Consider the following 13,724-nt stretch of genomic DNA (forward strand, 5'->3'; position numbering starts at 1 on the left):
GCCCGGGTGGCCCCTCCCCCAGTGGAGGGGCCTCTACACAGCCTGGTGCCTGTGCCCTTGCTGGCCCTCTGCTCACGCCCGTCATTTCCCAGCCACCCTCCACTGCATCAGGGTCTTGTTTTAAGTTGCCCTTAAAGGGCCCCTGGGAAGCCTTCCCTGGCACAGGCCAAGGGGGGAGCTTTGTCCACTATGCACCTGTTCCTCAGGGACCCCCTCCTCGGGACTCCCATTACCTGCCCCAGGAGCCAGTCCAGGGGTTGAGCTATTGTGCTCTGACCCCCTGGATCTCCTGTGTGCTCCACTGGGTCTCCAGAGGCCCAGCAGCCCTCCCCAGGCCTGCTCCTCCAGCACAGCGCCCTGGGTTCTGAACCTATTTCTTTTTCCTCCTTACTTTTCCTCTAGATGTTCCCAGGGCAGGTTCCAGCCTGGTTTTCTCGCTGTTACTTGCCCAAGCTGTAACTTGCCAAGTTGTGAGCTGGCACAACTGGTCCTGACTAAGGATTTGTTTTTCTTATTGTTGTTTACTCTCCCATTGCATTGATTCAACAAACTCGCCTGTATTTAACTGATAATGGCTGATGTACTCCCCCCTACAACCCCAGAGAGATGACTGTTTTAGCTGGAGATAAAACCTAACAAAGGAATACACCTGACTGTGGGATTTCAGGCACCTTGGGGGAGAGGGGGTGGTGTGCAGGGGCTGCCTCTTTCACCCCTGCTTAACTATGAGAGATGAAAGCCAGGCCACTCCACTTTTCTTGCCTGCCTGGAAAGGGAAACCTGCCTTCTTCACCAGTTAGTGACCCAAGAGGATCCCACACAAATTGTCCTTTCCAAGTATCATTCAAATAACAATGTGGATTTTCAGGTTCCACCCCTCAACCTGTGAAGTCAGAGCTGAGGGTTTTCAAGGTGATCTGGTGCACAACCAGGGCTGTGAAACTGTCCTCCTGTGGACAGGGGGTCCCGGTTTCTAGCTGGGTGACTGCTGTGGAAGTCACCCCATAAATGCTCAAAGAACTGAATGAGAGGCAGGGAGGTACACTGCAAGGGGTGCATGTTCTGAGCTCTGCGCCTTTCTATGGGACACGGCATGTTTCTTACATTGGCCAAGTAGAGACACTTACCCCTGCCTGGCAGGATTGCTGGGACGGCAGAGATGCCAAACGTTCCTAGGATGGTCCTTCACAGGACACAGCGGCGCCCCTGAGGACAGTGTGCAAAGAGAAACCTCTTGGCCTGCCTTCAGGACCTAGGAGGACCAGCATCTGCCATTTCTTAGCGCCTACCCTCCCCAACTCTGGCCTGAGAGAGATCCTTGAAATTGTTATTTACGTAACCCACCAAGACTGCTCCTCTAGGCCCATCTCCAGCGAGCAGCATTCTTGGAATCTATTGTTTGTGAGCAGGGATAAGAGGACAGAACTCCACTTGCTGGGGAAACCATCCCCTCTAGAGCTTGTCTCTACCTGGGATGTCCAAAAACAGCCAGCCCAGACACTTTTGCCCCCTGAGGCTGCTGCCCTCTGAAGCCACTGCAGCCTGTAGAGGTGGTTTGGGCTGTGAGCCTATGACCCACACCCACCTCAAGGGACTTTCCCTTCCTCCCTACTGTCCCGTTCTGGACCCACTGAGGGATGGGCCTCCCCAAACCAGCTCAACTTCTGTCATCTACCTTCATTTGTATGGATAAAGCTCTCATCACCACAGGCTTCCAACCTCCCAAGCCAAGGAGCCAAGATAGAAGTCTAAAATGTTTTTTCTTAGGAATTCCCTGGTGGTCCAATGGTTAAGACTCCATACTTTCACTGTATGGTGCATGGGTTCAATCCCTGCTCGATAATTAAGATCCTGCATGCTGCATGGTAAGGCCAGGTAAACTGCATAAATTAATTAAAAGGTATACTGAAAGTGCAAGTCGCTCAGTTGTGTCTGACTCTCTGCGACCCCATGGGCTATACAGTCCATGGAATTCTCCAGGCCAGGATACTGAAGTGGGTAACCTTTCCCTTCTCCAGGAGATCTTCCCAACCCAGGGATTGAACCCAGGTCTCCCACACTGCAGGTGGATTCTTTACCAGCTGAGCCACAAGGGAAGCCCAAAAATACTGGAGTGGGTAGCCTATCCCTTCTCCATACTAAAACTATTTAAAAAAATAAAATGCTTTCTTTTGTCCTAGTCCTCCCTAAGACTAATCCCTGCTACGTCAGCCATCACCAGAGTCCTCAAACCTTCCTGCATTATTTACAACTGGGCCCAGTTTCATCCAATCCTCTGCTAATCCTTCCTTCTGCAGCCTACCCATTGGACCCCCACCACCTCAACCCCACCTTTAGAAACCTCCGCTATGCTTTCGACCTCTGTACCGTTAGTCCTTCCCAGAATGCTGCCTGGCCCCTGCAGCCCTCTCAAGTGGACACAGGTTTCCTCCAGTCGAGAATGGGGGTGGGTGTTTTCCTTGCCCTCCACTGACATTCCCAAGCCTTTTTATTCCTTCCTTCAAAATCTCGCTTCTGTGACAGTGAATTCATCTTGACATATTATCTGCCACCATTGTCCTTCTGCAGACCTCCCAGCTCTTCCCTTCATTCACTGAATATTCTTATTCCTGGCTGTTTCTCATACCTGCCCTCATTCTAAGAGGTTTTAACATCCATGTGGCCACCACATCTAACATGCTGACCTCCCCATTCCCTGTCCCTCTTGCCTCCAACTCCAATTTGCTTCTACTCCAGCTCAGCCACTACCCCCACCGTTATGGTCACCCCATTCCTATTCAATACCAGCAACTACAGCACTTCTGAAACTCAACTACAAGCCTCACACCCCCACCACAACCTTCTAGCCCTAAGTCCACCTACTTTTATATCCCCTCAAGGAATCTTTGACTTCCAATCCACTGACCCCATCATTTCTCCATTATTATTCTTCTGTTATCTTCACATTCCTCTCTACCTGGCTTAGATTCTTGTCTAGCAAAATCCCAAACTTGGTTAAATTCAACAGTGTCACTGAGCTTACCCCTGGGCAGCTAAAAATTGGTTGAGAAAAATCACAGACTCTCAAAGAAAAAGTGAAAGTGTTAGTTGCCCAGTCATGTCTGACTCTTTGTGACCCCATGGACTGTAGCCCATCAGGCCCCTCTGTCCATGGAATTCTCCAGGCAAGAATACTGGAGTGGGTAGTCATTCCTTTCTCTAGGGGATCTTTCCTTCTCCAGAGGATCAACCTGGGTCTCCTGCATTGCACATGGATTCTTTACTGTCTGAGCCACCAGGGAAGCTTCACAGGTTTCTCTTTATTTCATGACTGCAAACACAGTAGACATTTAACTCTTCCTGGAAATCTTTGGATAGTTTGCTCTCTCACTCCAGAAAATGATTAATCACCTTCCCCTCTCACCAAATACGTGACCGTGAACTTCCTGATGTTCAAGCTGGTTTTAGAAAAGGCAGAGGAACCAGAGATCAAATTGCCAACATCCGCTGGATCATGGAAAAAGGAAGAGAGTTCCAGAAAAACATCTATTTCTGCTGTATTGACTATGCCAAAGCCTTTGACTGTGTGGATCACAATAAACTGTGGAAAATTCTGAAAGAGATGGGAATACCAGACCACCTGACCTGCCTCTTGAGAAATCTGTATGCAGGTCAGGAAGCAACAGTTAGAACTGGACATGGAACAGCAGACTGGTTCCAAATAGGAAAAGGAGTACGTCAAGGCTGTATATTATCACCCTGCTTGTTTAACTTCTATGCAGAGTACATCATGAGAAACGCTGGACTGAAAGAAACACAAGCTGGAATCAAGATTGCCGGGAGAAATATCAATAACCTCAGATATGCAGATGACACCACCCTTATGGCAGAAAGTGAAGAGGAACTAAAAAGCCTCTTGATGAAAGTGAAAGTGGAGAGTGAAAAAGTTGGCTTAAAGCTCAACATTCAGAAAATGAAGATCATGGCATACAGTCCTGTCACTTCATGGGAAATAGATGGGGAAACAGTGGAAAGAGTGTCAGACTTTATTTTTCTGGGCTCCAAAATCACTGCAGATGGTGACTGCAGCCATGAAATTAAAAGACGCTTACTCCTTGGAAGGAAAGTTATGTCCAACCTAGATAGCATATTCAAAAGCAGAGACATTACTTTGCCAACAAAGGTCTGTCTAGTCAAGGCTATGGATTTTCCTGTGGTCATGTATGGATGTGAGAATTGGACTGTGAAGAAGGCTGAGCAATGAAGAATTGATGCTTTTGAACTGTTGTGTTGGAGAAGACTCTTGAGACATCCAACCAGACCATTCTGAAGGAGATCAGCCCTGGGTGTTCTTTGGAGGGAATGATGCTGAAGCTGAAACTCCAGTACTTTGGCCACCTCATGCGAAGAGTTGACTCATTGGAAAAGACTCTGATGCTGGGAGGGGTTGGAGGCAGGAGGAGAAGGGGACGACAGAGGATGAGATGGCTGGATGGCATCACTGACTAACTCAATGGACGTAAGTCTGAGTGGACTCTGGGAGTTGGTGACGGACAGGGAGGCCTGGCATGCTGCGATTCATGGGGTCGCAAAGAGTTGGACATGACTGAGCGACTGAACTGAACTGATAGCTTCCATATTAAGTATAATGATTGCCATAGGTTTTTGAAAGCTGTCTCTATTCATATTACTTTCTAATAGCTGTTTGTTATGAGGTCTTGTTTGTTTGTTTGTTTTCCCAGGAGTGAGTGTTGAATTTAGTTAAATATGTTTCCTATATTGACTGATAGAACTATGGTATATAGTGACCATAGACAAATGAGTAAGAAATAACTGTAAATCACTGGGACTTGAGTAATTTGTTGCACAGCACTATCACAGCAAAGTCTGACTAATGTCTTGGTAAAACAGATTGGGTAGTTTTTCTTTTCTTTCTGTCATCTGAAACAAGTTGTATGTTTTCTTATCTTTGAAACAAAGCTTCCTTATAAAGCCACCTTAGTCTGGTATCTTTTGAGAGAAGGAGGCTTTGGTTACTGATTTACCTTCTTTTAGTCTCATTGGCTTATTTATTTATTTTTAAAATGTTCTTCATGAATCAATTATTACCATTTATTTTGTTTTAGAAATGTATTCAAGTTTTCAAATTTTAGCATTTTCTAGTCTTTATGGCAGAAAGTGAAGAGGAACCAAAAAGCCTCTTGATGAAAGTGAAAATGGAGAGTGAAAAAGTTGGCTTCAAGCTCAACATTCAGAAAATGAAGATCATGGCATCCGGTCCCACCACTTCATGGGAAATAGATGGGGAAACAGTGGAAACAGTGTCAGACTTTACTTTTCTGGGCTCCAAAATCACTGCAGATGGTGACTGCAGCCATGAAATTAAAAGACGCTTACTCCTTGGAAGGAAAGTTATGACCAACCTAGATAGCATATTCAAAAGCAGAGACATTACTTTGCCAACAAAGGTCCGTCTAGTCAAGGCTATGATTTTTCCTGTGGTCATGTATGGATGTGAGAGTTGGACTGTGAAGAAGGCTGAGTGCCGAAGTATTGATGCTTTTGAACTGTGGTGTTGGAGAAGACTCTTGAGAGTCCCTTGGATTGCAAGGAGATCCAACTAGTCCATTCTGAAGGAGATAATCCCTGGGATTTCTTTGGAAGGAATGATGCTAAAGCTGAAACTCCAGTACTTTGGCCACCTCGTGAGAAGAGTTGACTCATTGGAAAAGACTCTGATGCTGGGAGGGATTGGGGGCAGGAGGAGAAGGGGACGACAGAGGATGAGATTGGCTGGATGGCATCACTGACTAGATGGACGTGAGTCTGAGTGAACTCCAGAAGTTGGTGATGGACAGGGAGGCCTGGCGTGCTGCGATTCATGGGGTCACAAAGAGTCGGACACGACTGAGCGACTGATCTGATCTGATCTGAATCTTTCTAATACGGGCATTCCATACTATAAATTTCCCTCAAAGCAATGTTTTCACTGCATCACAAATTTTGATATCTGGGTTTCTATTTTCTTTGAGTTGAAAATATTTTAAAATTTCCCTTGTGATTTCTTCTTTCACTCCTGTGTTATTTAAAGGTGTGTTGTTTACTCTCTATGTGTTTGGGGATTTTCCAGTTTTCTTTCTGTTGTTGATTTCTAGTTTAATTCCATTGTGGTATGAGAATAGACATTACATGATTTCCATTCTTTTCAGTTTGGTGGTGACGGTTTAGTAGCTAAGTCGTGTCCAACTCTTGTGACCCCATGGACTGTAGCCCGCCAGGCTTCTCTGTCCATGGGGATTCTCCAGGCAAGAATACTGGAGTGGGTTCCCATTTCCTTCTCCAGGGGATCTTCCCGACCCAGGAATTGAACCCAGGTCTCCTGCTTTGCAGGCAGATTCTGAAAGGTTGTTGCTGAGCCATGAAAAACGCCTTTCAATTTGTTAACTTGTGCTATATGATGCAGAACATGATCCACTTTAGTCAATGTTCCATGTGAGCTTGAGAAGACTGTACATTCTATCGTTGGATAAAGTACTCTATAGATGTCAATTAACATCCAGTTAATTGGTGGTGTTGTTGAGATTAATTACATTCTTACTGATTTTCTGCCAGCTGATTTTGTCCATTTCTGATAGAGAGATGTCAAAATCTTCAACTACAATAGTGGAGTCCCCCATTTCTCTTTTCCATTCTATTAATTTTTGCCTTACATCATTTGTTGCTCTGTTTTTAGATGCATACATAATAAGGATTGTTATTTATGTTTTCTTAGAGAGCTGACCACTTTATCATTATGTAATGCGCTTCCTTATCCCTGATAACTTTCCTTGCTTTGACGTGTGCTCTGTCTGAACTTAATACAGCTACTCCTGCTTGCTTCTGATTAGTATTAGCATAGTATATTTTTCTCCATTCATTTATTATTAATCTATAGGAATCATTGTATTTTTTAAATGGATTTACATTTTTTAAATTTAATTTTAAATTAATTTTAAACTAAAATTTAAATTAAATTTTAATTAAATTTAAAAAAATTTAAATTTTTTTTGGCAACATAGAGTTGATTCATATTGTTTTGATCCACTCTGACAATCTGTTTTAATTGATGCATTTATATCATTAATGTTCAAAGTGAATACTGATATAGTTGGCTTAATAGCTATCATATTTGTTACTATTTTCTATTTGTTGCCTTTGTTCCCATTTTTGTCTGCTATTCATTTTCTACCTTTTGTGCTTTTAATTGAGCATTTTATATTATTTTATTTTCTCTCCCTTTTTACCATGTCCTTTTGTGTATGTGTGCTTTTTTTTTACTGGTTACCCTAGAGTTTGCAATATATTAATACATTTAAATAATTTTCCACTTTTTAAATAACACTATACTGCTCCAGAAGTAATATGAGAACCATATTTTAACAAAGTAGTCTTATTTCCTCCTCCCCATCCCTTGTATCATTGCTGTTATTCATTTCATATATTAATATATATATTATACGTGCATGCTAAGTCACTTCAGTCCTGTCTGACTCTTTGCAACTCTCTGGACCATAGCCCACCAGGCTCCTCTGTCCATGGGAGTCTCCAGGCAGGAACACTGGAGTGTGTCCCCATGCCCTACCTTAGGATATTATACATTTGTTGTTGTTGTTGTTGTTCAGTCGCTCAGTGGTGTCCAGCTGTTTACAACCCCATGGACTGCAGCACGCCAGGCTTCCCTGTCCACCATCTCCCAGATGCTCAAACTCATGTCCATTGAATCAGTGGTGCCATCCAACAATCTCGTCCTCTGTCATCCCCTTCTCCTCCTGCCCTTAATCTTTCCCAGCATCAGAGTAATTTTCCAATGAGTTGGCTCTTTGCATCAGGTGGCCAGAATACCGTAGCTTCAACTTCAGCATCAGTCCTTCCAATGAATGTTCAGGGTTGATTTCCTTTAAGATTGGTTGGTTTGATCTCCTTGCAATCTAAGGGACTCTCAAGAGTCTTCTCCAGCACCACAGTTCAGTATTACACATATGTATATATATAATTGCTTTTATTTTTAACAAAGTGTTATCTGTTAGTTTAGTTAAGAATGAAAAAAATAGAAGCTTTTTAATATTTTACTTTCACCTATCCCTTCTTCAGTGTACTTCCATTATGTAAATCAGAGTTTCTAATCTTTAAATTTTTCTCTGTTATTTACAATGAAAACCTGGTTGAACTCTTGGAGGTAAAATTTATAAAACCGTGAGACCATCCCATGACTGAGTCCCCCTGGATTTTTTTAACCCTCAAATCTGTCTGCAGAGCCTTTAGCAATTTGTTAGTTACAGTTTTCCTACTCCAGTGTTGGGTCTCACAGTGCTGGGTTTCTATTCTTAAGTCTTTATTCCAGTCAGCAGAGATTCCCTGTATTCACCTGTCCATCCCTCTAATCTGCTGGCAGTGATTTTGCCTGTGTCCTCATCCCTCTTATGGATCTAATAATTGGTTATTCAGTTTGTTCAGCTTTTTATTTGTTGTTAGCATTCAGTGGCAATTTCCAAGCCCCTTACATGCAGAATAGGAAACCACAAGTGGCAATCTCTATTTTTAAAAGTTTTTTGTATAGATGAGGCATTTATAAAGCTTACAAGTCAAAAGGTATAAGAGTTACATAATAAGAATTCCCCTCTGATAATGGAGTAGGTGTCTACAATCTACCCTCCTGCTGAGAACAGCTGAAGAAGCAAGATAATATTTTTTTTAAAACTATCTTAGAAACATCAAAGAATTTGACAAATACTAAAGAATTGTTGGGAGACAAGGACAACCCAGAGAGTTAGACAAGCTACTTTAAGCCGTGTTTGCCTTGAGATAATATACCTGGGTAAATAGCTATAGAGACGACCCAAAATCCTAGTTGCTTCATGGAGCCAGGAGAAGGGGACAAAAGTCAGAGCCAAGAGCTTATCAGAAGTTATCAGATGCTCTGGTTAAAGCAGTGCTCACTATGTCTTCAGAGTGGAATAAACCAGAAATAAATCAGCTCTGGCACCAAGTTGCAGCCTCCTTCCCATAGTCTGGAGGATAGCGTATCTCAGCTCTTTAACTTGGATTAAGATGGTCCTTGACAGGAGCAACAAGCAAAGATCCCTTGTAGCGGAGGGGAGCATTATTCTAGGAGTAAAACTATTTCCTCAAAATAATTTTTACATGTAGTCTACAAGTGTTTGATAAAAAATAACAAGGTATACAAGGAAACAAGTGAGTAAAAACTTACAGAAACAACAGACAACAGAAATAAACTATCTCAAGAAGTTAGGGGGAAATATGGTAAAATAACACAATAAATGTAAAAGAGAGAAAGAATAATATCAGTTGTTGTGTAGTTGCTAAGTCGTGACACTCTTTTGTGACTCCATGGACTGTAGCCTGCCAGGCTCCTCTGTTCATGGGATTTCCCAGTCAAGAATACTGCCATTTCCTTCTCCCAGGGATCTTACCAACCCAGGGATCAAACTCACATCTCTTGCATGGGCAGGCAGTTTCCTTACCAATGAGCCACCAGGGAATCAGAGCAGGAATTAATGAAATAGAAAACAATTACGCAAAAGAGAAGAATTAAAAACTTAAAAGTGGTTCTTTGGAAAGATTAATAAAGTTAGTAAACCTCTAGCTAGGCCAATCAAGAGGAAAAGAAAAAAAGCATACATAACAAATATTATAAATTAAAAAGGGCACATCATTACATATTCTGTAGACGTTATAAAGGCTTCCAAGGTGGCGCTAGTGGTAAAGAAGCAGCCTGCCAATACAGGAGATGTAAGAGACATGGGTTTGATCCCTGGACTGGGAAGATTCTCCTGGCATAGGAAATGGCAACCCACTCCAGTATTCTTGCCTGAAGAATCCCATGAACAGAGGAGCATGACGGGGTCGCAGAGTCAGACATGACTGAAGCCACTTAGCACAGAGTACATATAATAAAACACATATCAAATATATAGATAAAATATCAAGCGATTTGGGTTATGCTAGTAATGTGAGATCGATTTAACAGAGTTTTTCAGCCTGGGCAGTACTGCCATTTGGAGCTGGATAAATCTTTGTTGTGGAGTACCAACCTGTTCACCATAGAATGTTTAGCAGCAGCACCGGCCTACAGTCACTACTACATATTAGCAGCAGCAGCAGCACCCACATTTCTGACAAGCAAAAATGGCTCCAGACATCACCAAATGTGCCCTGTAATGTTGTCCATGGTTGAGAACATTACAGAATGAATATAATTCATAATATTAATAATTATAAGCCAAACATAATTTTTATAGATGCAGAAAAAAACTTGTTAAAAAGAAACATCAGTTATGATTTTTAAAAAAACACTTAAATGAGGTAGGAAAGAGGCAGATACAGCACTGAAAAGACATAGATCTCCTTCTGTCTGTTTCTTTTAAACAAAAATAAACACATTGGTTCAGGTACCTGGGAGGTTCCAGAGCTGATATAACATTTGTATGTAAAAGAGTTAGACACAACTTAGCGACTGAACAGAAACGACAACAAATACAATGCTAGATTCCACACTTCCAGCAGTTCAGTAAGACACTGCCTCTCTACTGACTCTTCTTTGTTCTATTGACTTCATTTTCAAGCAGGCTCTCTCCACAGTTTGGGGTGAATACCAGCAACTCCAAGCTTTAACCTTCTGTGGGTTGAGTCATCATTCACTATGCAATAGTTCCAGCAAAGTCCTGGCCATGAGTCTCATTGATCAGATCTGACTCATCTTTTGAGCTGGAGTCAGGGGAGGAGGAAAGGCCTCTAACCCCTACAGATGATTCCCCAGAGAATCTTCCTTTCATCAGAAGAGGAAATGCTGAACAAGTGAAACAATCAGTTCAGTTCAGTCGCTCAGTCATGTCCAACTCTTTGTGACCCCATGAATCGCAGAACGCCAGACCTCCCTGTCCATCACCAACTCCTGGCGTTTACTCAAACTCATGTCCATCGAGTTGATGATGCCATCCAACCATCTCATCCTCTGTTGTCCCCTTCTCCTCCTGCCCTCAATCTTTCCCAACATCAGGGTCTTTTCAAATGAGTCAGCTCTTCCCATCAGCTGGCCAAAGTGTTGGAGTTTCAGCTTCAACATTAGTCTTTCCAATGAACACCCAGGACTGATCTCCTTTAGGATGGACTGGTTGGATCTCCTTGCAGTCCAAGGGACTCTCAAGAGTCTTTCCAACACCACAGTTCAAAAGCATCAATTCTTCGGCACTCAGCTTTCTTTGTAGTCCAACTCTCACACCCATATATGACCACTGGAAAAACCATAGCTTTGACTAGACGGACCTTTGTTGACAAAGTAATGTCTCTGCTTTTTAATATGCTGTCTAGTTTGGTCATAACTTTCCTTCCAAGGAGTAAGTGTCTTTTAATTTCATGGCTGCAATCACCATCTGCAGTGATTTTGGAGCCCAAAAAAATAAAGTCATCCACTGTTTCCACTGTTTCCCCACCTATTTCCCATGAAGTGATGGAACCAGATGCCATGATCTTAGTTTTCTGAACCAGATGCCATGATCTTAGTTTTCTTAGTTTTCTGAGCTTTAAGCCAACTTTTTCACTCTCCTCTTTCACTTTCATCAAGAGGCTCTTTAGTACTTCTTCACTTTCTGCCATAAGGGTGGTGTCATCTGCATATCTGAGGTTATTGATATTTCTCCTGGCAATCTTGATTCCAGCTTGTACTTCTTCTAGCCCAGCGTTTCTCATGATGTACTCTGCATATAAGTTAAATAAGCAGGGTGACAATATACAGCCTTGACGAACTCCTTTTCCTATTTGGAACAAGTCTGTTGTTCCATGTCCAGTTCTGTTGCTTCCTGACCTGCATACAGGTTTCTCAAGAGGCAGGTCAGGTGGTCTGGTATTCCCATCTCTTTCAGAATTTTCCACAGTTTATTGTGATCCACACAGTCAAAGGCTTTGGCATAGTCAATAAAGCAGAAATAGATGTTTTTCTGGAACTCTTTTGCTTTTTTGATGATCCAGCAGATGTTGGCAATTTGATCTCTGGTTCCTCTGCCTTTTCTAAAGCCTTGTGAAGCAATAGATATTCAATACTGAGAATTTTCAGACTTTATATCATGAATGAGAAGTGCCTAGTTTATACAGCCATGAGTTCAGGAACTGAATGGTTCTGACTCTGGGTTTCTCATGAGGTTCAGCTGAATGTTGCCCGGGGTTGTGGTTTTCATAAGGTTTGACTATAGCTGGAGAATCTGCTTCCAAGGTGGCTCCCTGATAGGAGGGATAAGCAAGCTTGTGATCTTTGTTGGCTGAAGATTTCAGTTCCTCACTATGTGAGCGTCTTCACAGGTTAGCTTGACTCTCTTCTTGAGATGATTTTCACTAAGCAAGTAATCCAAGATATCAAGGAAAACGTCTTTCATGATTAGCTCTGGATATTATCTATCATCACTTCTCTAAAATCCAGCAGGTCACACATGTCATCCTTTTCAACTTTGGAGGGACTACACAAGAGCATGAATACCAAGAGATGATGATCAATGAGAAAGGGCAAAAAATAATCAAATAAATAATAGAAGAAAATTCCAAAGATGAGAAACTCATGAGATTCTAGATTAAAGGGCTCTTCAAGTTTGTAACACATTGGCTTTAAAGAGACCCTTGTCATGAAATTTCCAACCACAACATCAAAGAGAAAATCTCACAAGATTCTGGAAAGGAAGAAAAAAGTATGTCACATATAAACATTTAGAAACAGAATGACTTCAAAATCCACAACCTCAAACTTGTTAGACAAATTATAATGATATCATGTTTTAAAATTCTATTAAAATATTTTAAACATAGAATTTTATATCCAAGACAAACCATCAATCAAGTTTTTGTGTAGAACAGAGACATTTTTAGATATCCAAGCTTAAAAAATTGTCTCCCACACACCCTTTCTCAGAAACTTTGGGAAAACAGAAGATCCAGGAAACAAGGGATTCAATACAAGGAAGAGGAGAAGGAAATCCCCAAAATGATGGAGAAAGGAATTCCAAGAACAACAGCTATGTGCCAAATCCAGAGGGCAAAGAGAACTTCTGACTTGAACAGATCAGAAAACTTAGAATATTATTCCATGAAAATATTAAGTCTATAGACCTCAAAATGTGTTTGAACACAGTAATAAGAGATTTACACAGCTGGAAGAGTTTGAAGTTGAGTTTATAAAAAAGTAAAATAATAGGAAAATAAAAGAAGTATTAATTCCAGAGAAAAGAAAATACTATGTAAAGAAAGATAAAGCAATCAAAGTTTACTATATGTCTCAACTGGAACTGGCATTTAAAAGTCACAGAGAATGTAAACACAGAATAGTGATCAAAACAAATTATGATGTAACTGTATTGGGAGGAGAAAAGAATGAAAAGTGTGATGATCGGACAGGCCAGGGGTTTAAAAAAATGCTAAATCCTCATCTTCCATTGTGGGAAATCAATACCTAGAAGTGGAAAATCAATAAACAGCAGTATTAGAAATGTGGGCATAAATACCAAATGAATCAACTAAATTTGTTTGAGACTAGTTGCCTCTAGGAAGCAGCAATTTGTGGAAGGTATGGGGTATAGGTGCTAACTTTCATAATAAATTTTGTATAACTAGTGTAATCTTCTAAATATGTTCATGTAAATTTAGTCAAAATAAAACTAAATAGAAAGGATTCTGAGAAGATGACAGAGTCGGGAGCACCAGGAATC

This window comes from Bos javanicus, chromosome 11, assembly GCF_032452875.1.
Source record: "Bos javanicus breed banteng chromosome 11, ARS-OSU_banteng_1.0, whole genome shotgun sequence".
NCBI lineage: Eukaryota > Metazoa > Chordata > Mammalia > Artiodactyla > Bovidae > Bos > Bos javanicus.